The 26,035-nt window shown below is 51.8% G+C and overlaps 1 long non-coding RNA gene and 1 pseudogene across 3 annotated transcripts in view; one reads left to right on the forward strand and one right to left on the reverse strand.

Annotated features, from left to right (window-relative positions):
• The window catches only part of LOC112915980 (uncharacterized), a 182,916-nt gene that overhangs the window by 74,230 nt on the left and 82,651 nt on the right, over positions 1-26,035 (reverse strand). The gene's annotated exons all lie outside the window — the stretch shown is intronic.
• LOC140595000 (large ribosomal subunit protein P1 pseudogene) lies at positions 4,044-25,590 on the forward strand (annotated as a pseudogene).

Genomic DNA, 26,035 nt, shown 5'->3' on the forward strand with positions numbered 1-26,035 from the left:
ACAGCCGACAGCTTTCTCCAGGCATCACATGTGCATCTCACCTGACCCTCTTGCTTTATGAGACACAGGTGACGACCATTCATATTTCATGGATGAAGAACCCAGGACTCAAGATACCAAGCAAACGTGGCTAGGGGTCACTCATCTAGAAAGCGGCAGCAGCGGCAGGATTTGCACTCAGCTCTGTCAATCTCCCAGGCTCTTAAGCATGGTCAGGCCCAGAGAATGCAGGAAGCAAATCAAAACAGAACCCCTTCCGTCTCAGGGTGGCCACACACTAAGCAAATGTCTCGAGGGTCTGTCCCTGCCAAATCCAAGAAGACCTCTCTCTGCCCCGCCACTTGCCTCTCTGTCCAATCCACCTGCATACACACAGGGTCTCTGCTCCACCAGAGTGTACCTCCAAGGGAACCACGCTCGTGGGGTCAGTGCCTCTCTCCATGGGAAAGTGGGGAGCAGGGCTCAGTCTTCTGTCTAAATCCAGCACACAAAGGCACTTAATGAGTATCAGTGCCATTGAGTTGCACCGTGGATCAATTCCCATCTATAAAACAGGAATAAAACTGTCAACCTCCAGGGCTGTTGGGAGGGTACGATAACCCACAGAACTAGGGTTTGGGTTCTGATAAATGTATCCCTAATTCCTAAACTTTTACAGTTGGTAAATAGAAAAAATGTGCCAGTAACTTTGCACGATGACCCACATGCACTGGGGGCGCATATACATCCATACATGTGTGTATGTGCATGTGTGTTTATGTGTGTGCACATGTGTTTGTGCACTTACCAAGACAGAAATGTGTGTATGCGGTTATCTTTGAATTGGCAATGGAGAATCGGCCTTGAGAGCAGCTTGTGAGGCTGTAGCTTGGATCCATCAGGTAAAATGCTCACAAAGAGCAAGCCTGCCCAGTTAACTGGAGTCCAGTGATGTGCCCATAGAAGGCTGGGACTCCGCCACGTCTGGGGGGAGTATGATAAAGCTGGTGCTTGGAAGGGAGTAAACAGGGCTGGTTTCCAAGTGTTCACGGTCCAAGTATTGTAGGCAGGAAAGAAAGAAAGCTCGTGCATCCCCCAAATTCTGCATGCCACACACTATTCACGCCCACTTAGGGAAATCCATCTCGGACTTCCCTTTATCATCCCTTCATCCATTCCCTCTGCCAGGAGAAGGGTCAGAAAAGCAGGAGCTAAAAGCTACACAGGAGAGGCAACTCTGGTAGACACCTGCCACGAATGGGGAAGGAGCCAAGTGTGACCTGACGGCCTGAGCTGCCCACCTGAGCCCCACCTGCACCCCAGGGCCTCCCCACACCTGTGACTGGGACCCCTTTCTGCTGCAAGCACTGGGTTTTCGGCAGGTGGGCTGTAGATGCAGGCCATTCCCGGCTGTGACATGGACCCTGGGCCCAACAGCTCTTCCCATCCACCGCCGAAGGCCGGGCCCCGGGTGGTGGTGTTCCTGGGAACCTGGAGAACATTCAGTAGAGGAAGCCCAGGGATGTGGCAGGAGGAGGAAGCGGGGCAGAGCGACCTGCCAAGTTTTCCAGAGGAAATGAGTAACCCGTTGTCAGGCAGTGACGCCTCGCCAAGCGAGGAAGTGGCATTGTCTGGGGACCGGCCGCGGGCCTTACATAACAAGCACCCCCCCCCCGCCCCCCCGCATTCTGGCCATGGCCGTATTTGGGGATTGGCAAAAACATCTGATGAGCACCTCTACCCTGTGTAAACACTGGCTTTATTAGGGTGGTAGAGAGAGGTCTGGCTCGCAGGCCTGCTTGGCTCGGGCCCACTGCGAATCTGACTCAGCGTCTCTGGGGCCCTCCTTAGGCAGCGTGCACCCGCTGGGCGGCCGGGCGGCTCAGTGGTTAAGCCGGGCTCCGGGTATTGGGGGGCCAAGTGCCAGCCTCCACCCCCTACACACACCCCGATCCCCAACACCGTGTAGTGAAAATGGACAAAGCCCTCCCCGGAGGCAGCCAGCAGAGGAGAGGGGCATGGAAATGAGGAACGTCAAGTTCTTGCTGGAGTCGTAGGAGGATGCTGGCGGAGTTTAACAAAATCTTAAAATGCACGTCAGCTCAAGTGACAGAGTCATGGATCACAGTGCCATCAGCAAGGCAGAGAGATAATGCCACCAAGGACTCAGTTCTCAGCAGTCTGCAAATCCACCCGCTGCTCGCATGAAGGTACAGAGTCCGGGTACGAGGGCAAGAAAAACCCACGATGCTCCAATCTGGTCCCTTGGGGCAGCCTGCTAGGGCCCTACATTCACTGTTGTCACTTCCTACTCAAGAACAACCCACACGGAAAGAAATTATCACACACATGTACACACGTGCACTGACACACGTACAGATGCACATCCTTTGTTTTAAAAGCCAAGAAAATAGGCACAGAGAGGTTAAGTTCTCCGGTTAATGTGAAACGTTGGGTCAGAATTTATGTTTTTTTTTTTAAGATTTTATTTATTTATTCATGAGAGACACACAGAGAAAGAGACATAGGCAGAAGGAGAAGCAGGCTCCCTGTAGGGAGCCCGATGTGGAACTCGATTCCAGGACCGCGGGATCATGACCTGAGCCACCCAGGTGCCCCCTTGGGTCAGAATTTAAAACCCTAGATCTGTTTTACTTTCCACAAAAGGGATTTCTCCCCTTCCATTGGTTATCTGAATTTTTATTTCTTTCTCTACTTTTTAAAGTAAGCTCTACACCCAATGCAGGGCTCAAACTCATGACCCTGCAATCAAGAGCCATGTGCTCTACCGACTGAGCCAGCCAGGCGCCCCTGTTTTTTTTGTTTTGTTTTGTTTTTTGTTTTTTTAATGATCACCAACTTTGACAAAAGCTGAGAGCACAGTGCAAATTCTTTTTCCTTACAACATGTTGGAGCAAGTGGCCAGCCCAGAGCCCCAGAATACTCTGTGGGGGTACTTCCAAAAGCTAGGACCTTCTCCCCAAATCTATAGCCCACCAGCACCAGCAGGCAGGTGACACAGACACGTAGTAACATCACATCCTAGCCCATGCACATCAGCAGAGCGTCCACAATCAGTGCTACACCGAGTTGTCACATCTCGTCACTCTTCTCCCCTCTGGGAACAGGTCCTCTGGCTTTCCTTAACTCGAATGACCTTGTTGCTTCTCAAGGTTATAGGGCAATTATTTTGAACCAGGTCCCACAGTTTGGATGTGTGTAATATTTTCTCATGATTAGATTCACATTATGCATCTTCATTAACTTTTCCTTTTTTTTTTTTTTTTTTTTTTTGCATAATTGCAAAGCCAGAGCTGGAGGAAAGGCTTCCTGGACAAGAGTAAATCATCTAAGTCAACTGTGATGACAACCTTCAGCCAGGCCTTTTTCATCAGGCGCACGAAGGCAGTGGTAGTTTATGACTCACAGGAGGGAGCAGACTGTAGTCTGGGGAGGGACTCGGTTTCCACGCAGCTCAAAAGATGCTGGCATCGTTCTCTCATGCCAGCTTTGCTTACAAATAAAAATTTAAAAAGAAAAGGAAAAAGAAAAAGAAAAACCTCAGAATTGAGTTTAAAAAGACCTTTCATGCGGTGCCAGGCCTCCCCCTTCCCCCCCTCCCCGCCTCTGTTGCAAAGTACAATACATATGTTTATCTTGCTTCTAAGAAGGGGTATATTAAAATACTTGAGGATGTTCCCCTCCTAACCCTGGCATGCTGGCTCCGACTGGCTGCACAGCCACATACTATAATGAAGTGCAAAAGCAGCAGTCAATTATGGCTTTCGCAAACACAGGGATCTTTCCTGAGGTTGGAAGTCACATCACTTGAAAGGCTGACTTTCTTCAAACTTCCAGGAACTGAGTGGCCCAGGGCCCGTCTATTTAAAGGTCAACCCAGCCCTGCTGTATTTGGAGGGCAGCCGCGGGCACAAGCTTATTCTCAGCCCCTGTCCGCAGCCACCGCAGAGGGCCAGGCTGTGAGTAGCACTGTGTCCCTTCAAAGGGAGGGGACGGAGTGCCGGAGTCGGAGGCAGGGCCAGGGAGACAAGGGAGATGCAGTGATGGGTCGCCTCCAAGGGGCGGTGGCAGTCATCGGTGCTGGACGTAATAGAGCGAACTCCGTCACAGCGGATCCTTGCAAGCAACAACTACAACTCAGAATCAAGCCGAGTCCCAATTTTCTGGGATTTGATGGTCCTCATGTCCCCCTTGTAACTCAGCTCTGTGGGCCCGAGCTCTGGCAGGAGCCGATGGCCCCTGGACCCCCTTTGAAAGTTGACCAGAGGGGCAACAGCCTAGTTCACCCACTGACCACATGTAAAATCTCTTAAAAGTGCTTGGCCCTTAGCTTTTTTATTTTAAAAAATTTTTATTTTTTTTTTTTCATGAGAGACACAGAGAAAGAGGCATAGACACAGGCAGAGAGAGAAGCAGCCCCCCTGCAAGGGAGCCTGATGTGGGAATCGATCCCCAGCCCTGGGATCACACCCTGAGCCGAAGGCAGGCACTCAACCACTGAGCCACCCAGGCGCCCTAGCCCTTAGCTTGATGTTAACTCAAACAGCTCTGCATTTGTGGAATTTCCTCTGCTTGTTTGGTACTTGTTTATTCTTCCAACTGCTGGCCAATTCAGAACTGCCAGGTTATCAGGAAACCATCGCTGATCGTGCACCTAAAACGTGTTCCGAGTCCTATGGGTAAGCAGCTGGCACAGCTTCCCAGCCCCAGCCGCCCAGCTGGTGAGGGATGCGGCTAGAACACACACGCCCTCCACACGCCTACCACGCTCGTGAAGGCAGTGATGTCGTGAAGCAGAGAAATCCTATAGATCCTCCACTACCTGGCAAGGATGGCCATGCTGGGAAGAATGATCCCACCTGCCAGGTACTCGAGGGTGCTTTACAGGAGATGGCATCTGTGGGGCTGCCTTTAGTGGGCTCAGAGAGAAAAGGAAGAGGAACCCAGGAAGAAGGTACAATGTGAGCAAAAGTGATGAGACCCGAATAGGGCCTGGATGGGTGACAGCGGGCTGGCAAGCTGAAGACCCAAATGCATGAGGTCCTTTGGGACACTTTTGCAGCTCCTGTGAACCAAGCACTGACTTGAGACCAGTCACTATCCCGGGACACCCAATCACGTCATCTGAGTCCTCACAACCGTGGCAGGTAAGAGAAATTACCAGGCCAGGGTTCAGATGAGAAAGTGCAAGGCCTGGAGAAGGAATACTACTGACCACCCGGTTGCTGGTGGTAGGGCTTGCCCTTGATGCTGGGCTGTCCGGCACCAAGCCTGCTGCACCTCCCATGTGCCTTCCCAAGGCCTTTTTCTGCTGAGGTCACTGCTGACACAGGAAAGGATGCCGCTGAAGGGGAATGGGATTGGGGGGAGGGAGGAGGAGAGAGAGGAAGGAGGGAGGGAGGAAGGGAGGAAAGGAGGGACAGTGCCAGGACTGTGATTCAGTGCAGACCTTTTCTAGGGTCTGATTAGTTTGAAAAGACTTTGAAACCAAATCCAACAAAACACAACACTTAGTGGGCCAAGCCAGGAAGGAAGCTCAAGCAGACAATCTCCAAGATTCGGCGTCATCAGAGGGGACCCAGGAAGGGACACTGTTACCAGATAGGGTCTGAGGGTGCACTCCCCAGAAAGAGGACCTTGAGATGCGAACTCTTGTTGGCCTGTCTGCTGGAGAGAGTGCACGGGACAAAGGGAGTGGGGGGCGCAGGCCAGCTTGAGAGGGGGCTCGGCAAGGAGGGGGTCTCAGTGGGACACCAGCCTCAGCCCGATCCCACGGGAGTTCTGGAGCATGAACGGCACCACCAAGTTCACCCCACCTGGAAGCATGGGGGGGGTGGCTGGCCTGCTGTACCCAAGTCAGCAGCAGCTGGGGAACGGGGTGGGGTGTCTGGGGGGTGAGCAACTTCCTGGATAAGGCAACAAATCTCCAGAGAAGGGGGCAGCGTGAACTTCAGCAGCTGGAAGGTGAGTGTGCCGTCCCGTCAAGGGGACCGGGGAAAGAACACCAGCAGCATCCACTACAATTAGTCATCCCTGGATGACCGGGAAATGACCAGCAATGATAAGAGTGCCCATTTTTTAACGTTTCCTGCCTAAGCCAGATACCGGGCCCGCGCTGAGTCAGCCGCTGAGATGAGTGCTGAAGCAGCGGGGACGGCCAGGGACGAGGAACGCGGAGGGGTGCCACCGGGGACAGGTGTCTGCAGAGACGCGGGACAGCAGAAAGGGCGTATCGCCCGAGCGTGCGTCTCTTCCCTGCTTCTCTCTCCTAAGGACAGTCACCCCGTGATGTCACATGAAACGGACCTAGGACACAAACTCAGCCTTCTGTCCTCCTGTCCAGAAAACCCCCAGCAGGACGGCCTAGGAGACGTGTGTAGATCTCTTGGAGAGATTATACCACAATCTGATACTGTCGGTCGGAACTACCAGATAAGCCTCCTACGGTGTCTGGCATGTACATTCAGTGCTAAGTCAAAGCTGAGCGGCTCGCCAGCTGAGCACATGTCAACCTCCACCTCCACCACCGGCTTCACGTTAACCTCCCAGACCTCTTCCCAGAACAGCAGAGACTCGTTTCTGAATGAGTCGGCCGCCTCCGAGTCAACAAATGAATGGAGACACAAAGTGCGGTGGATTCATACAGCGACATAGTATTTGGCTGTTAAAAAAAAAAAAAAAAAAAAAAAGAATGAAGCATTGATATATGCAAGAAGTTTCATGGAAGAAACTTGGAAATATTATGCCAAGTGAAATAAGCCAGCACAAAAGACCCATATATAAAACAAGAATACATACATGAGACAGACAAATCCATAGAGACACTGGCAGGAATGGGGCGGGGGGGGGGATGACTGCTAACGGATACGGGGTTTCTTTTTGGGGTAATAAAAATGTTCTAAAATAGATTGTGGGACGGTTGCACAACTCCACCGACCTATTAAAACCACTGAATTGTACACTTTAAGCCAGTGACTTGTAGGGTATGTGAATTATACCTCAATAAGGCTTTTATATGGAGCCGTGCCAGTAATACCACCAATGCCAATCCCAGCCACTGTGCTGACATGTTAGCTGTGGCTTCCAGAACAGTATGCGCTAGGTCTGAACAACTCCATGAACACGCAGACGTGTGTCCCCGAATGCACCCCTCAACAGAGGGCACGACCCTGCCAGCTGAGAGCCAAAGGGCTTTCAGAAGAGCTGCTGCCGCCCGCCCCCCGCAACTCTGACCCTCGCGATCCAATGCCACGGCACAAGGGCCACGCAGCGGACGGCCTGCAGATCTTATTTTGTCTCCCGCCCCGAGCAGTTCCTAAACAGTGGGAGTTAAATATTTATAAAGAAGTCACTGTTTAATGTTCCATCTGTACTTGCGAAGCCTGACGCAGGGAAATGCTGAAGTGACAGCTGATTATACAACCCAGGGGAAGCCCGCGCGCCGGGGCGCCTGACAGTCCCCAGGACTCTGGCCTCACCTTCCCGCCTGTTGTTTCCAGCAGAGCTGTCTTCCTCCTCAGGGAGCCCTCCAATGCTACCCTCGTCCTCCTCCTCCTCCTCCTCCTCCTCCTCCTCCTCCTCCTCCTCCTCCCCCCCTCCTCCCTCCCGCCCATCGAACCAGAGGAAATAGCCCTTTGGGCCAAAAGCTGCAGGTCTCAGGGCTCCTGATGAGTTGCTCTGAGCGGTTCCTGAGTAAGTGGAGTGCTGTGGGGGCGAGGTCTTCCTGCAGGGAAGCAGCGCACAGATCGGGAGGGCCTGCAAACCGGGGCGGCCAGAGGCACAGGCGTGGACCGGGATTGCCCTCTGAGGACTCCCGAAAACCATCCTCCGTGGCAGGCCCCAGTCTGAACACGGCACGGAAAGTGAACACCAAAACCAACTCCCAGGCCTCACATCCCAGCTTCAATCTTTCCTGCCTCAGTTTCCCCAGCTGTAAAAGCGGCCTGGAAGGCCCAGCTGATTTACAGTCACTTCTGGGAGCATGAAATAAGATGGAACTTAGAGGCATGGAGCAGATGTAGCTATTTTTCTTGTGACATGAAGGTCAGTGACCACCACTACCTGCTTCTCCTTCCCGGCTCCATCCTCACTCGGCTGTGACCTTGGGCCATTCTGGTTGCCTGTCCCTGCTCTCCACAGCTTCCCACACACATTAGGGGCCATCCGTGTTGCTGATAAACTGCAAGGTGGGGAGGTGTCCGCGTCTGCTATCCCTGTCACTCCTACAACTACTTTTGAGGTCTGGGCACTCCGTGGCTAACGCACGGGGGCTGGATTGTCTGCTGCACTGGGGAACAGCTCTGCCAACATGTGCACCTGGCCTGCCCCCATCCACCCTTGGAATCCCACTGGCTCTATCCCCAGGTCTTGAGGGAAGGAGAGAGGGGAGGCCTTGTAGAAGCCCACTGGCCTCCTCCCTCTTCCTGTGCAGGTAGCGCTGAGCCGGGGGGGGGGGGGGGGGGGGGGACCATATCAACAGGCAAGGTCCCTTTCTGCAGGGATTGTCCCTTGTTCCAGGAGCCAGATGCATAAAGGACTAAGATAAGCACAGGCACGGAGGGAGTAAGAGGGCTCAGGGAGACGCAGGCCAGGCAGGGAAGAGGGAAGAGCAGGGGCAAGACCTGAGCCAAAGGAACGGTGTGGAGAAGAGGACCCACAGAAGAGCTACTTGACCCGAAGCCACTTAAAATAAGGTCCAGATATTTACAGTAAGTGGGGCAGGTCTGTGTCCTGGAGAAGGAGGGACTTTCTCCTGAAAAGACAAACTGCCAGCACCTGCTTTTGATCCTCAGCTCTACCTCTCATTTGGCTGTGATCTTGGGCCACTCATGTCACTTGTCCCAGCCCCTTTCCTGGGGGTGGGTACTTTACAAGAAACAAAGAACTATAAATATCAAACATTTTACATTCAGAACTTAATGATTTAGCATTTATATATTACAAATGCCTAATGCATTAATTACAAATGATCATAAATACAAATAAGGTCTGTCTTATACCTCACGTCGAAGTTGTCACTTTAAACTCTGCTCTAGGGGCACCTGGGTGGCTCAGTAGGTTAAGTGTCTGCCTTTGGCTTAGGTCATGATCCTGGGGTCCTGGGAGCCTCACATCGGGCTCCCTGCTCCTCCCTCTCCTGCTCCCCCTGCTTATGCTGTCAAATAAATATATGAAATCTTTTTTAAAAATAAAAATAAAGGGCAGCCCAGGTGGCTCAGCGGTTTAGCGCAGCCTTCAGCCCAGGGTGTGATCCTGGAGACCCAAGATCAACTCCCATGTCGGGCTCCCTGCATGGAGCCTGCTTCTCCCTCTGCCTGTGTCTCTGCCTCTGTGTCTCTCATGAATAAAAAGATAAAATATTCCGTGAAGGAACGACACCTAAGCCCAAGAGGGCAGCTGTTGCAGCATCCAGTTCATCTTAAGGATTTCAACGATTAGTCAAAATAAACGTTCTGGTTTTAAAAAGTAAAAAAAAAAAAAAAAAAAGATAAAATATTTAAAAATAAATAAAAATTTAAAAAAAAAACCCTTGCCCTAAGTATTAGTCACACAAAAAAACGAATCCAATGCCAAAGCTTTTCTTACCACATATTTTGTCACAAAATATAAGCTCCCTTCACTCCTCATCATTAAAAGATCATTTTACATAAGACCTTCCCGGACTTCTTTCTTAATCTTCTGAAGGCCTCTTAATTCTTTTAAATTTTTAAAAAAGATTTTATTTATTTATTCATGAGAGACACAGAGAAAGAGGCAGACACACAAGCAGCTCCATGCAGGGAGCCCAATGTGGGATTCGATCCCAGGACTCCAGGATGACACCCTGAGCCAAAGGCAGGCGCTTAACCACTGACCCACCCAGCCGTCCCTTTTTATATTCTTTTATTTCTAAATCACTTTGTTTTGATTTGCATGTAATCTTTTTTTTGTTATTTCCTCCATGTTAACTGGTCTGATTCCCCCAGAGCCCCCAGGCCTCCCAGACCACAGTACTCAGGACCCCTACCCGCTTCTCTCTCTCCACAGTGTGGTAAGTACCAGTACCCTACATTGACCCTCTGGTTCCCTTTGTAGTTGCTTCCCCGGCCAGGGAGGCCCCGGACGGCAGGGATCTGCGTCCATTTCTCAGGCTGTTAGCTGTATTAGCCCTAGAGTATCAGGCACTGCACCAGGGCCTGGCACACAGAAGGTGCTAGGCCAGTGTGAGCAACTCCAGGAGCCTGCCCACAGTACCTGTACTTGCACTGGCAGACCCTGCAGTCTAGGCAAACGTGCCGTTTCTGGCCACTGCTCTGCCTTAGGGAGAAAAAGCCCCGTTACCCAACTCCCCCCAAAGTCACCTCGCTACCAGGGAGGCAACCGTGAACAGGACAGATACATACATACTATAGTCGCACGTGTATCCGCCAATCAAAAGGCAGGGTCTGTCTTTGGGCCACGACTGGAGATGCAACTCGTCTTTCTTGCAAAAATACACACTCGCTGTGCAGTATCTACGATTTCTGATTTCTACTGCTTTAAAATAGTGCAAAAGCTCGTCCTCTGCAAAGCACATGGAATACAGACTTCTTATAGTTTGACTATGTTCTTTCCCCTCTATTATTTTACAGCTGTTCTGCCCCCTAAGTGGTTCGGTGACAACTTTTTAGCAAATCAAGGTTATCCGTTCTTTCCAAAATCCCAAACTTGGTTTTCATGCAGCGACTCTCTTTATACTCAAATTTCTTCAGGTTATGCAATATTTAATTACCGACACAACTAACTTTTGGCTGGCAGAGAAAGCAAAGAGTGGTAAAAGCCTTTTGGCACACCAGTACCAACAGCGGACATTTAACGGGTGTTTGCCACATGCCAGGAAGCACTGTTCTAAGCCTTACATATATTAACTCATTTGATGCTCATAAACACCCTAGAAGGTAGGGGAGTCCTCTTAGTCCGGTTTTGCAGATGAAGCAACCAGGCACAGAGAGGTTACTTAACCTGTGCAAGGTCAACAGCCAGTCAGGAGCAGAACAGACGTCTTCATCTGGACAAATGGACTTGTGAGTAGCCCATCAGCCCTGCGCCTCCAGTGAGCCTGGGGCTTCATGCAGTTTGCTGCACAAAAAATGGGCGAGGGAACCAAACAGAGGTCAGTGAAGAGTTTCTGCTATTCTTGCCCTGGACTGACAAATATTCACAACGTCTGGCCATCAGCAAATGACTGATCATCGTCAGATGTGGGTGGGCTGGACGCTACCAGTGAGTTAATTAGTGCATATTTTCATGTTACATGACTTCCGTCTCCCTGCGCAAGCTGTCTGTAGGAACACAGACACAGAGGACTCCCTCAATTCCTATGTGGCTAAGGCATGAACTACTAGTTGGGGGCACACCAAGAAATGAGGTGGCTTCAGAGCTGAGCCAAGTTCTGGGCGGATGTATGGGGCCAGGGGGTCTGGAGGTAGCACTGCCTACACAGGGTGCTCCATGTCCAGCATCAGGCCAGCAGTGCTATCAGCCTGCTGCTTCTCCCAGTGGGCGGCATGAGATGCTGAACCCCTCGCCTGCTGGTGTGCATGGCAGTGCAGGAGCAGGGAGGCCTGAGGATGAGATGGAGGGTTTACAGGTGAAGACTTTCCTTACACTCTCTGATCTGTGTAGAGACGCCCACAATGCCCACACTGCTTGGCCTGGACAAACCCACCTACACCTTAACCAGATGGGCAGAAGCCAGGCAGAGAGGTGAAGCACCTGACACGGCCTCTCAGTATCGTGTCTCATTCACTCCTGATCCTCAGTCCCCGTGGGTGGTACTTGCTTGGTGGAGTGGGGGCAACTCCCTCCCATTTCACAGAAGGAGGAACAAATAGTCTCCAAAGGCCCCCCTCTCCTGAAACCCAGACACACTGAGAACCGGGTCACTAATTAAATAACTCTCCAGACTAGAAAAGGAAATGGATTTGCTACCTGAATCACTTCCATGGGGTAGAAGAGGTCACCTCACTATTTCTTGAAATAAAAAGCGTCAAAGAGGAGCTCAAGGAACTCAGTTTCTCAGCATTGAAGGGGTGCCACACTAGAAAATGCACACTCTACAGCGGCCCAAGTGCTACCTGAAGTGTGGTAGCAGGTGGCTTTAAAATATAAGCACACGGGGGCGGGGGGGCGCCTGGCTGGCAGGCACCGTTGGTTAGGCGTCGGACTCTTGGTTTAGGCTCAGGTCATGATCTCGGGATGGTGAGATCAAGCCCGGTGCCAGGCTTAGTGCTCAGCATGGAGTCCGCTTGAGGATTCTCTCTCTCTCTCCCTCTGCTCAGCCCCCACACTCTCCTATCTCTAGAAGAAATAGATCTTAAAAAAAAAAAAAAAAAAAAAAAAGCACACACAAAAATACTACCTTAGACTTTACTGCTCCCGTTTATATGGGGAGTTGGTCACATTCCTGATCCTCACATGCAATCATATCGTGAGGCTGTGGATGCCTATACACACTCAAGAGGTCCTGCACATTATTCCTTTAACTTCACCCTCAAATGCTGCTCCAGAGCTGGGGAAACAGGCTAAGGGAGATTATTAAGAGGCATAACCAATGCCACCCAGCTAGGTAAGTGGTTAACCCAAGGAGATGACAACTCAGAAGTGACATGGCATCTGCCTCCATCAACCAGGAAGCTGTCACCTGGAAGAGTTTGTTTCATCGGGAAGGTCCCAAGGATCAGAACCCACACGGCTGGAAGAGACAGCTCACGCCTCGGCGGAAGGAAGTACATTAGAACCATCAATGCCACCTTTCTGGTGGTAGTAAGTGCCGCATCAGTGGAGGTACTCAGGGCCACACTGGACAGACAAGTGGCCGGGTTGCTACAAGTGGACAATCAACTTATCTCTTGGGCGTATAGCTTGGACTGGGCAGGGATTCCATGAATGAATCAAGTCTTAAGCATTTGCTTGCTGTGTTATGCGCGCACACAACAAAGTTTATATAACTAGCACGTTTTAGATTCAAGTTATTTAACCTTTGTTCATCCCTGCAACCTCCCCCCCCCCCCGAAAAGATGGATGACCCATATGGGTGGCATCAGCAAAGTCTCCTTTCTCCACTGAGCCATCATCCAGCCCTTTACGGAGGATCTACTATGTGCCAGGTGCTGTGTGGGAAATGTGGATGAACAATGCAAGTCTCCAGTTCCTGTCTTCTAGGGCCTACAGCGCGCTGGGTCAAGTCCATCAAGGATAGCAGAAACAGATGAACATTCCTGAGGGCCTTGTGGATTCCGGACGGTGCATTAGAGCGTTTCTGGAGGCCACAAGAGTTATGGTAATATCAGGCCCACTGACAAAGGAGGACATAGGCCAGAGAGGGTAAATGGCTCCCTGTGTCCACTCAGTGAGCGGAGAGCCCGCCTTCACATTCAGCCAGCCCCGTCCAGCTGCAAAGGGCACCCTCTTTCCACGGCACTGCCAGGTGCAATGATGCATATTCTGGTACCAACGGGAAGCCTCCTCCACCGGGAAAGTCAGAACCGGCCTCTGCTGTCTCCACTCCTCCACCCTTCACCCTCAAGGTCATTCTACGGCTTCCTTTATGCTTTACCACTGGCCCGATCCAATTCCGGTGGCACTGCCCGCCCCGGATGCAGGCCAAAGACGGGCCATGCTCTGATAGCAGAGATGAAAGGCAGCGCTGCAGTGTGCATGAGGTCCGAACACACATCAACTGCTTTCATCAGGAAAACCCCAAATTACCCGCTCTTAGACACAGCCTTTCATCTCCGACAGGGCAAGCGGAGGCTGCTCATTAGAAAAGCTGCCTTGTCCACAATCTCCCTTGTGGGGCAAATGCCAGCGTCCCCCTCGGAACTGCCGCACTGGCGGGCTCCGAGGGGCGGCGGGGCTGTCGGAAACCCGGGCCCCGCTCTGCCCTTTGCCGCAGGACGCTGACTGACCCGACACAGAGCAGTCCTGTCCCGGCCGGGCGCCACCGCTGCAGGGGGAGGGCACTGCCGACAGACAGCGTCCCCAGAGCGGCTGCAGGAGCGCGGTGCCCGCCAGGCCGCTGCTCTGTGCCTCCCACACACACAGCCTGCAGCCCCAGGAAACGGAGGTTTGGGACCACAAACATAAATGTTCAGGAGGACTGACCGGCCCCACTATTTCTTCCCTCTTTCCTTTTCTCTCTCTTCTCCAGCAAAGCCGGCAATTGAGAACTCCACATCACAGATTCCTGTGGCTACAAGGGGCCTCTTGAGGTCATCAACACCGCTTGCCCACATCAAGACAAGCCTGTCCTGAAGCTGTCGCAGAAGGCAAGCCATAGTCCTCATTAAAGGCATCTTAAGGAGAGGTTGCTGGCCTGCCTTGTTGCTACGAGCACGGTCTGTGCCCTTCTGCATCATAGCACCCATAACATTTGATTTTCCTATTTTATTCCAACATCCATGTCTCACTTATGGCTGTGAGCTCTTAAGACCTCCCTGTGTCCTCAGGACTTAGCATACCGCCTGATCCAGAGGAGCTATCCAGTAAATGTGGCTTGTGCATGGGCAGGTGGGTAGGTGGGTCAATGGATGGGTGGGTGGGTAGGTGGGTAGAGGGGTGAGTGGGTGGGTCAATGGATGGGTGGGTAGGTAGATGAGTGAGTGGGTGGGTGAGTGAGTGGGTGGGTGGATGGGGTGGGTAGATGGATGGGTGGGTGGGTCAATGGATGGGTGGGTAGGCAGATGGGTGGCTGGGTGGCTGGGTGGGTACATAGGTGAGTACCCACAGGATGAAAGTTCAGGCAGAAAAAGGAAAGACAAAAGATGTTTGCAATTAGTGGCTATCAAACACACCCACTGTAGACTGTCAGAATCTTGGGGCCAAGAGGAACTTGAGGGACCCCAAGTGTCATTCTCCCCTCATTTTGCAGATGTAAAAACTGAGACTCCTAACACAGGTTGCCTAGTCCAAGGTTACTGACTGAGAGTGAAGGAATCCATAGCAACACCTACGGCTGTTGGCCACCTCAATCAGAAGAATAAAAGGCAATCCAACCTGCTGTCAGAACCAAAATGATACTCACAAGGGTGACCTGTACAGAGAGGCACCGCCTCTTACCTCCCACTTGTAAAGCTTCAGTTAAGTGCTCCTAAAAAAGTGACAGAATCAAGAAGAAGAGGACACAGGGAAGAAGGAATGCAGGTCTTCCACCTTGACAAGGCCAGGTGAAGGCAACAGCCAAACAACTTCCCACTGGGAAAGCCAGTTCTCCTGTCTCTCCCTAGATCACACACTTCTGCAGGGTGAAGGGGGGAACAAAGCAGAGCATCTGCATCTTCCTTCCCCGTGTCTTCCTGCAAGAATTCCCATGATGAAAGAAAAAAAGCAGCCAAAAGCCAAAGATCAGAATGAAATTGTCCATCTCCAGCTTGGTCATGGAGAAGAGAGGCAAGTCAACCCACAAGTGCTTCCTGACCGCCCACAATATGTTTGGTCCAGGGCTGAGCACACACGAAGGACAACGAGAAGTCTAAATCCTAGACCAAGTGCACAATTCGGGTCACGGACTGCCTCCTGCTCTTTCATGCTCTTGTCCAGGCAGCAAATCAAGACTAAGCACCAGTCACATGCCCCTGGGCTAGATTTTGTCGCTTGGGTCTGTTCTATGCTGAGTATGCAAGAAAGTTGACCTTGATTCAAGGAGTGATCCTGCCCATCCTTCATGTCCAGATGGTGCTTTTCCGTCTTTAAAGCCCAGACAGAGATACAGTCGGTCCTCATAACCACCCCAGGGAAGATGCCTGAGTGTTCTCCTGCTCCCCCACTACACATTTAGGGAAAACTGAGGTGCTGTGGGTTTATGAGATTCATCCACGATCACGCAGCAGGACAGGGACTCAAACCTTCATCTTCTGTTTTCTTTCAGCTATAGATCTTGGCCTCCTCGGGAAGGAGGTGAGCGGTGGTGTGTGTTGGAAACAGATCCCGTAGGCGGGCGGCCGAAGTGCATCAGGTTTCAAAGGACTTGGATGCGTGGAAGGTAAGGGGCAGGTGTCTCACGAAAGGATACGAGGCTGAGCTGCTTGGAGTCAAGGCCATGCATCCATGAGCTGAGCACAGTTCTTGCCTGCACAGTGTTGAGTTCACTCTGATGCAAAGCAAAGCAAAACAAAAGCCTTTTGTGTTGCCCACGAAGAAGAGTAAAGTGACCATGTCAGGCTCACATAAGCCCATGTTCCACATCTGTGGGTGCCTCTCTAAACTGTGTGCCCTAACTGAGCCTCTACTTTCTCACCTGTAAAATGGACATAATGGGGCCCATTCCATCTATAGCATTCACTGGGGTCAAGAGTCAGACGTAAAGTGTGTAAAGCATGTGCCCCACATTTCCTCTTTTTACCTCAGGGGGACCTGCTGTGCATGTGTGTTTTAGTTGAAGTGAAACTCACAAAAACTAAAAGTAACAATTTTAATATACACAATTCAGCAGCATTTAGTACATCTGCAATGAGTGCAACACTTCTACTTCCAAACCATTTCCATCATCCCAAAATAACACCTCATCCCCATTAAGCAGTTATGCCCCATTGCCTCCCACCCCCAGCAACCAAGGATCTGCATTCTGGCTTAATTGTGAACATTTCCTAAAAATGGAATCCTACAAAATGTAGGAATCCTACAAAATGACCTTTCGTGCCTAGCTTTTTTCAATGTTCTTGAGGTTCATCCATGTTGTAGCAGATTATCAATACTTCCTTTTTATAAATAAAATCAGTATTTGATCAAATCAATGCTTCTATAGAGTGCAATCGCTAGGTCATAGAAGGATTCTATACCTAACTGTGAGAAACCACCAAGCTGTATTCCCCAGGGGCTTAACCCTGTTACATTCCCATCAGTGGGGCACAAGGGCTCCAATTTCCCTACACCTGAGCCAACACTTGTTATTTTCTGCTCTTTTGTAATTATGATTATAACCATCCTAGCAGGTATAAAGGGATATCTCATGGCTTTGATTTACATTTCCCTAATGACTAATGAAGTTAGGCATCTTTTCATTCGCGGGCCATTTGCATATTTCCTCTGGAGAAAGGGATATTGAGGTCTTTTGCTCATTTTTGTATCGGATTGTTTGTCTTTTTGTTGTCGAGTATTGGGGGATCTGGGGGCAAGGTTATGTGGCAAACTGCCCTGCTGCCTGAAGGTGAACGATCTGGTGGTCAGACAGGCACCTCACACAGACAGAGCAGGGCAGCCCTGTGGGCAAGGCCCAGCCCTTCACTGGGACAGGCCGGCCGAGGCTCTAGAGAAAACAAAGATACAACTCAACTGGGCTGGGAAGTGGGAGCTGAGCAGAAGTCTGAGGGAGACTGAAAAGAGGGAAACACCCAGGAAGACAACACCTTCCACTGGCCTGGAGTGGCTGAGCGGGTGATCTGGGGAGTCAGTGGTCACCTGGCTTCCATTCCCACAGCAGAGAGGGGAGGAAGCATGCACAGTGGGTGAGCGGAAGGAAGCGCTTCCAGCCTGGAGAGCTTCCAGAGGCCCTGAACCTGGCTGAAACTCCCAACAGCTGGACGGAGCACAGACTACTGGGGGGGGGGGGGAACCCCACCCCCATGGCGAGCAATGCCTCGATGGGGCCTCATACTTAACAGCTGCCATCCCTCAGTGAAACACCATCTTCACCAAAGAGGTGGGACTGGCCACAGTCACACATGGCCCAGCATGAACCGTGGTGGTCCATGGCTTCCCAGTGCGAAAGGGCACATGCCAGGTCAGGCTCAGTGGATGAATCTTCTGATCACCGAGCTACAGAGGGAATCCTGGTTTGAATGTCAGGTACTGGGAGCAGATGTGAAGAGGAAGCCATGCAGATGCTGAGGAGTAAGGCCGGCTCTCCAAACCAGAAGAAAGCACAGGCACGATGAGGACACCTGCATAGAAAGGCCAGCTGGACAGGGGGAAGTTAGCAAGAAAGGGAGGAGAAGATGGAACAGTGACCCTATATTTGGAGTCGGCAGACCTGAGTTCAATCCTAATGCCACCATGTACAACCTGCAGCATTCAGGCAAATTCCTTAACCACACACAAGCCTTTCCTCCTTCGTGCATCACAAAGCATCAAACTTCTCCACTAGGATGGTTGTGGGATCACATGGGGGAAGAGTGGGCTCCAGCCTCACGGAGCCGTCACCCTGCAGAGGGCCCACCCACGTGACCTCGGCAGCCTCTCCTTGTTCAAATCCCTTCATGGCCACTTACCCACGGAGAGATCTTTGGCAGGTCACTCGACTCCTTTGAGTCCGAGTTTGTTCATCTTTAAAATCAGAGTGGTGATAACAGTACCTATCACGTAGGGCAATCGTATGGGTTACATGAGTTAACACATGTCAACCATTCAAGATGCCCAGGAAGTACCTCCAAAATTTAGCCAGCTAGCATGATAAGACAACCTTCAGGAAAACCAAGAAGTCCTTCCCCCTCAACTGATCCATGTGTGAGTACAGATACTGCAGTGAACCCAATGCCAGCTCCAAATGCTCCAGCTGCAGGATCACAGAATTTCTTTTTAAGATATATTTTTTTAATTTATTCATTCATGAGAGAGACGGGGGGGGGGGTGGGAGGGAGAGGCAGAGACACAGGCAGAGGGAGAAGCAGACTCCATGCAGGGAGCCTGACGTGGACCTCGATCCCAGACCCCAGGATCACCCTGAGCAGCCGCTCAACTGCTGAACCACCCAGGTGTCCCAGGATCACAGAATTTTTAAATAGGGGGATCTGCTCACTCCTCTTGAGGAAGTGGAGAGACAGCCCGAAGGCTCATCTAACGAGGGGCACTCAGAGCCAGGTCTCCTCTAAAAGCCAGTTCCACCCCTGCCCCCAGCCCCATCCCCCGACTGCCCACACGGAGCCTCGCCCATCCTTTATCCATTATGAGACAAGCACCACCCATAAACCTGTGGTGAGGTTCGGTTAAAACAGTTTATGGAAAGGAAGACTGCTCCTTCTGTCTTTGCCTAAGATAAGAGTAGTCAGAGACCGGAAAGGAGCCACAATGTCACCTGCAGCACTGACTCCTGGTCCCTAGAGGCAGTGTCAGCGTCCCCGAGCATGGCAGAGGAGGCCAAGCATGCTCTCAGACACAGCCGGTGTTAAGCTCTAGGTCTGCGCGCTGTGTCTTTACTCCATGGGTCCAGTTTCCTCACCTGCAAATGAGGGAATACACAGGGTTGTGGTGATGGTAAGAAGTAAGGAGCCCCAGAGGGCGCCTGGCACTCAGTCTCTTTACAGACCCCAGTCCCACACTTTATAGCTGCTGGAGTGATCGCTCTTGCTAACTCCTGCTCCAGGGCTACTGGGGGGGGGGGAAGGGGGCACCCCACCCCCATGGCAAGCAATGCCTCGATGGGACCTCATACTTAACAGCTGCCATCCCTCAGTGAAACACCATCTTCACCAAAGAGGTGGGACTGGCCACAGTCACACATGGCCCAGCATGAACCCCTATGGAGCCTCTGCAAAGCCAGCATGTTAAGTGCTGGGAGTGGGGACCCACGGCCACCGGGCTCTGTTGCGTGGGTCACAGAAACCACGCTCGGGAGCACTCCTGGCTGCAGCATTCCTGGTGACAGCTCCAGACACAGACGTGCCTGCATCTACTCAAATGACACAGACCAAGAAAGCAATGTCCAGAACAAAGGGACACAGCTGTCAGCAAGTGGAAAAGTTTCCAAGAGGAGCTAGGAAGAGGCTGGAAGTAAAAGGGAGTCCTTTCTGTTCAGCCTCCCTTATGCCACCGATGGTTCAGAGCAGGTGGACGAAGAGATGGGTGTCTGGGGTTCGGCCGATCTCAGACTGAGCACAAGCCCGTCAGAGTGACTATCTGTGGGAGGCTGGGAAGGAAAAAGTCTGCATTCCTACTCCTCCCCCAAATCCTCAGTGCTTAACAGCACAGGCTCTGGAGTCAGACTGCTGGGGCTGGGACACCAGAGCAGCCACGTTTAGCTCTGTGACATGAGACATTATACTCAACCTCTCTGATCCTCGGTTTTCTTTGTTTGTAGAAATGGGGCTAGCGACAGCACTACCTCTCCTAGGATGACTGCAGGGACTAAGTTAGGTAACAGATGGCCAGGACTTAACCACGAGATGAACGAGATGAACGTGGGCTCTGATAATTAGCTACTCATTTAATTATTACCATCAGGAAGTCATTTAATTGCACTGATCCAACTAGAGTGGGCTTTGCAGTTGTCCATCTGATAAGAGATTTCCCAGCAAATGAAGACAGTTAAGAGGGAGGCATGAGCGTTCTCGGTCAGATTCCTACAAGCTTGGCCATGTCAGCTCGGGGTATCACACCTGCCCCACGGAACAGAGGTTCTTTCTTACCCCCAGTCTACAGACGTGGACACCAAAGCTCAGTTGCCCAGGAAACAGAGGGTGAGTAAATTCTTTCAGGAACAAAAAACAAGCTTCAAGCATCCCCTCCTGATGCATATTTTCATCACCGCACCCCAAGTCCACCCCACCCCCTCCAATCGTCCTCTCCTGAGTCGAAGGTGGACTGGCCTAATTAAGCAACTGTCCCTCCAGCCCTAATGTGGCAAGGGTGAGGGTCAACATGATGTGCTGGGGCTCTCCCCTGCACCCCACTCCCTGGGGCTTACCCCTTACATGCACAGCCTCTCCACCTGGCCTCATCAGAAAAACTACCTCCCACTTGCCAAATCTTAGCCACAGTGATCGTTGTGGGACCTACAGGTCTATCGTACACACAGTCCTAAAAGAACAAGAGCATGAGGGCCCTGCTTCCCTCTGGTTCCAAAAGCCTTTGGCCCAACATTTTCCTCCTGACCCTCGGCTCCTGGAGGCTGGTCACTGCCTCCCAGAGGGAGTTCTGGTTCCCACTCCAGTCCCAGTGTCTCTGCGGGGGCTGCCACGGCCCAGCTTCCCAACCCGCAGGCCTCGGCATTCCAGGACCCCACACGCTGCCCTGCACCACCATGCCCACTCAGGACCACACTGGCCACCCCCAGCAGAGCTGTTACCAGTTCTTAAAGGTGCATCCTGGGGCATCTGGGTGGTTCAGTGGTTGAGCATCCACCTTTGGCTCAGGTGGTGATCCCGGGGTCCTGGGATCAAGTCCTGCATCAGGCCCCCTGCAAGGAGTCTGCTTCTCCTTCTGCCTGTGTCTCTGTGTCTCTCATGAATAAATAAATAAAAATCTTATTAAAAAAATAAAAAGTAAAAAAAGTAAAGGTGTGTCCTGTCCGCTTACCTTTTAATTAAAAAAACGGTTGCCCCTGGGTCTCTCTCCAGGAAGCTTCCCACATATACTAAACATTATGCATGTACTAGTTCATTAAAATAATCTCCAGGCATGAACACCAGCATTGCTCCCATTCTGCAGCTAGGGAAACTGAGGCTGAAGGAAGTGTGTGGTCCAGGGTCACATGCTAATAAGTAACAAAGCCAAGATTCAAACTCAGGCTTTCTCACTCGGAGACACGTCACTTCGAACACCCGGTTGTACTGTTTTCCTGCTGTTTTCCCCACTCGGGGAGGGGCAAGTGTTGTCTTTCTAGTAACCACCCTGAGAACCCAGCAGACACATATACTCATTGATTATCTGAATGATAAATAGCAGCTGATCCATAAAGGGGGAAAGTGGCCCGTGTGACCCCACCCCCTTTAATTCAGAAGCATCTCAACCAGTGTCCTGAGAGTTCATCCAGCAGCAAACATGAGCTGGCCCCATAAAAAGGGCTTTCAGGGGATCCCTGGGTGGCTCAGCGGATTAACGCCTGCCTTTGGCCCAGGGTGTGGTCCTGGGGTCCCCAGATTGAGTCCCACATCGGGCTCCCTGCATGGAGCCTGCTTCTCCCTCTGCCTGTGTCTCTGCCCCCCTCCCCCCCGTCTCTCATGAATAAATAAACAAAATATTTTTTAAAAAAAGGGGCTTTGAAATACACTGTGAGCCCAAACCTGTTCCTCCCACTGGACAAGCTCCCAGGCTCATAGGAGAGACAGACCCACACGGCGGGAGCCAACAGCAGGTAAGTGCCTATGAGCAAGGGGCACAGGACAACCAGCCCTGCGCAGGAGCCAGAGGAGGCAGGTTCTAAAGCCAAGGTTGGTGGGGCCCGGGAGAGGTGGAAAGCGCCCATCAGAACGTGCAGTATGTCCCCTGTCCCCTGTCCCCACCGGTGATGGAAGCGTGCTTCACCTCCTCGTGACCGTGGCCCCAGTGCCACGCCGGTCCAGACACCTGGGGTGACCCTTCCATCTAGGGAAGCACACCGGAAAGCTGGCAGTCCTGAGAGATTCAACCTCAAGGTCCCAGGCAATGTGAGTGTTAACCAGAGGTCCCACCGGGGGCTGAGAAGTGGGTGCGAAGCCCCAAAGATCAGAGGAACCACCGGCGCTCCGAATGCCCACCGTCCCCAGCACGTGACGCCTGCAGACGACCGCGTGTCAAGACCGAAGCCGGGCTGTGTTTTCCGGGGCCATACCACATGTCGCCTCCACGTACTACCCAGAAAAAAAAGAAAGGAAAAAGGCAAATTCCAGAAAGATGAGGCAGCCACAAGATGAAGATAGAGAACGGCATGAATGATGCGTGATGGAATTTCCTCCTTAGTCACTGGAAGGCGCAGGAACCCGACTCCAGGCGAGGGAGGCCTCTCATGCCCGTGAATCGGCCCCTTGTTCTCCGTGGGGGAGAAAGTTAAACGAGGAAGAAGCTAAAGTTAAACGAGGAAGAAGCCGGGTGTGGAACGCGCACCCCTGTCCTGCTCTTCCTTTCCCTCCCCCCCCAGGCCCCGCCACCCCCTCCTCGCATCCCCCACAGATCTCGGGCTGGGAAGACCCCACATCCACCATCCCTAGAGAGGTAACTAAGGAAACAGGGCCCTTTAAAATGGTGAGAACTTCGTGGGAAACAAAAAGACTTCGCATCTCTCTCTGCAGCCCGGGCTTACTGACCCAAGTCTGGTCACTGGAGCCTCCGAGTTATAATCCAGGAGTCCATCCACAGTGGGGCGTGGATGGTCTGCAGGTTTCTTCCTGCCTGCCAGCCCTGCCCCCCTTTCTCCCTGATGGCCACCAGGCCCATGTCCACCGAGTAAACAAACAGAGCTGGGGTGTAACCCCCTGTCACCACCACCCACCACCCCAACAAGGGTTGTCACTTCAGGGGAGACTGCAAATATAGCAGGCTAGTGTCCATTCCAACAGGTGCGAAGACCCAGCCTCCATAGGGTCCCCTCTGTCCGCCTGGGACCAGAGTCCTGGCATCTCCTGTGATAGGTTGTAACACGTCTGGGATAGGGTGCAGGCAGCCTGGGGAACGTGGCCAGGAGCCCCAGGGAAGCTTGGGACCCCGGCTTCAGCCTCACCAGCTGGGTATCTGGACCAGTCTGCGCCTCTGTTTTCACACCAGTGAGATCAGAGTCACACGGCATCCACCTCTTGGGGTTGCTGAAAGGTTTATTCAAATCTTGGCAGGTCAGAGCCATTCATTAAAGGGTAACTAACATACAAGCAAGGTGCCACCAATGCCTACCCACACCACACCCTCCACGACACTACACCCAACACCTCAACATCGGACAGAGCGGACGGGAATGAGACTCAACGTTATACCACGGAAGCATCAGGAGAGCGCTGGCTTCTCTAGACAGCAAAGCAGTTTCTCCTTACCTGCTTATGCCCCTCTCATCCCAACACCTGGGAACACAGGACGTCACAAGCGTCCCTAAGCCATTTCTCACCCATTCATCACACCAACGGGGGTACAGCCTGCCCTGCCCAAGCCTGAATTTCCCCCTTTCACCATTACTTTTGTTGCTCTCTAAACATTTTACATTCTCAGTAAGATGCAAAATGCCAGGGCTGCCTGAATCCAAAATGCAATGTCAACTGGGAACCTCAAAGCCATTTGGAGGTGTTTATTTTGGTGCTAACCAGAAAGCTAACAAAACCCCAGGAATGGCTTCATTCAGCCCGCAGGCAGCATCCAGGCAGTTTTTTTCCCTGCCTTGCTCTGGCTCTCAAGGCTTTTTGTAAGAATGCTGGTAACACATGGCCTGTCCACGAAGGCAGGACAAGAAAGGCACTCCCTGGCGGAGGGAGAAGGACCCAGCTCATCCCAGGAGCTGCCACAAAGTGACTATGTGACTGGCTCTGAACCACCGTGGGGGTCACTTGTAAATAAAATAGTGAGAATGCCTGCCAGGCTTCATCTAACACTGAGCATGTGTTGGGTGCTGTGCTAAAGCCTTCACGTAGTATCTCATTTAAACCTGGAACCCTTCTCACATGGAGGCTGTCTTAAATCGGTGAGGCTGCTGCAACGAAATGCCACAGACAGTGGCTTCAACAACCAACACTTATTTCTCACAGTTCTGGAGGCTTGGAGCACCAGCAGGTTCTATCCTTGGTGGGGGCCTGCTTCTTGGCTTGTGGAAAGCCACCCTCTTACTGCTCAAGGGGGCTCCCCTTGGTGTGTAAGCATACAAGGAGAGACACAGATCCCTCTGTCTTCCTCTTTACAAAGACACTCGTCTCGCTGTGGGCAGGAGGGTGGGGGACACCCTCAGGACCTCATCTGAGGCTTAGCACCTCCCAAAGGCCCCAGAATACCATCCCTTCTCATTATTTATATGTTAATATGTAAACTCATGTACAGTTTTTTGGGGGGGAGGCAGTGGGAGGGTTAAAAATTACAAATAGAATCATTTGCTGTAATTCTCAAATGGCAAACGGTTGGGCCACATGTTTTAAAAAGTCTAAAAAGTGGGGAATCCCTGGGTGGCGCAGCGGTTTGGTGCCTGCCTTTGGCCCAGGGCGCGATCCTGGAGACCCGGGATCGAATCCCACATCGGGCTCCCGGTGCATGGAGCCTGCTTCTCCCTCTGCCTCTGCCTCTCTCACTCTCTCTCTCTCTCTCTCTCTCTGTGACTATCATAAATAAATAAAAATTAAAAAAAAAAAAAAGTCTAAAAAGTGTCACGTAGAGGAAGCTTCTCCTGGGCAACTGTAGCCCCCTGCAGCCCCATGCGTGGCCTGCATGGGGTCATACCTACAAGGCAGAGTAAAGGGGTGGAATCATTTAAAAAAAGAAAAAAAAAAAAAAAAAAAAACAACTCCTTTCCCCAGCTGCTGCTAAGGTGCTCAGTCTTTCCAAGGAAGCTAAGGCCGCGTTGGGGTGAGGCCCTCACTTCAGCCGGCGACTAGCACCGTGCTTGGCACGCGCCCTGTCTACTGCATCTACTCAGCCCTCATCTTGCACGACGACGAGGTGACGGTCACGGAGGATAAGATCAACGCTCTCATAAAAGCAGTGGGTGTGAATGTTGAGCCTTTCTGGCCGGGTTTGTTTGCAAAGGCCCTGGTCAACGTGAATATTGGGAGCCTCATCTGCAATGTAGGAGCTGGTGGACCTGCCCCAGCAGCTGGCGCTGTGCCAGCGGGAGGTCCTGCTCCTTCCACCACTGCTGCCCCAGCTGAGGACAAAAAAGTGGAAACAAAGAAAGAAGAATCTGAGGAGTCTGATGATGACACGCTTTGGTCTCTTTGACTAAACTTTTATAAGCTGCTCAATAAAAAGCTGAACTCCCGAAAAAAAAAAAATACCATGGAATACGGTCACTGGGGCTTAGGGCTTCAACATAAAAATGTGGGGAAGACACAAACACTCAACCTCAACAGAAGAACTATCATGACCCTACTTAACAGATGGGAAAGCTGAGGCCAAAAGAAGTTAAGGAATTTGCCCAAGGCCACTCATCTAGCAAATGAAAAGGCCTAGACTAGCGCCAGGCCCCCTGAAGCCACCACACTCCACTGCACAAAAGTGACACTAAAGACTCAGACTATCGTAAACGCAGGGTGGGAGCCTAACCTGCCCTTGGGCTCCTCATCTCCATGACAGGGAGGTTGTTGCTACAGTGATTAAGTAAGGTGAAGCCATGAAAAATGCCAGAAGAAAGCAAATGCATACCCAGCAAAGCCACAGGGCCTGGCTTTCTCAGCACGGGGCCTGGCACGTAGTAGGTGCTCGACAA

The sequence above is a fragment of the Vulpes vulpes genome, chromosome 13 (genome assembly GCF_048418805.1).
Source record: "Vulpes vulpes isolate BD-2025 chromosome 13, VulVul3, whole genome shotgun sequence".
Taxonomy (NCBI): domain Eukaryota; kingdom Metazoa; phylum Chordata; class Mammalia; order Carnivora; family Canidae; genus Vulpes; species Vulpes vulpes.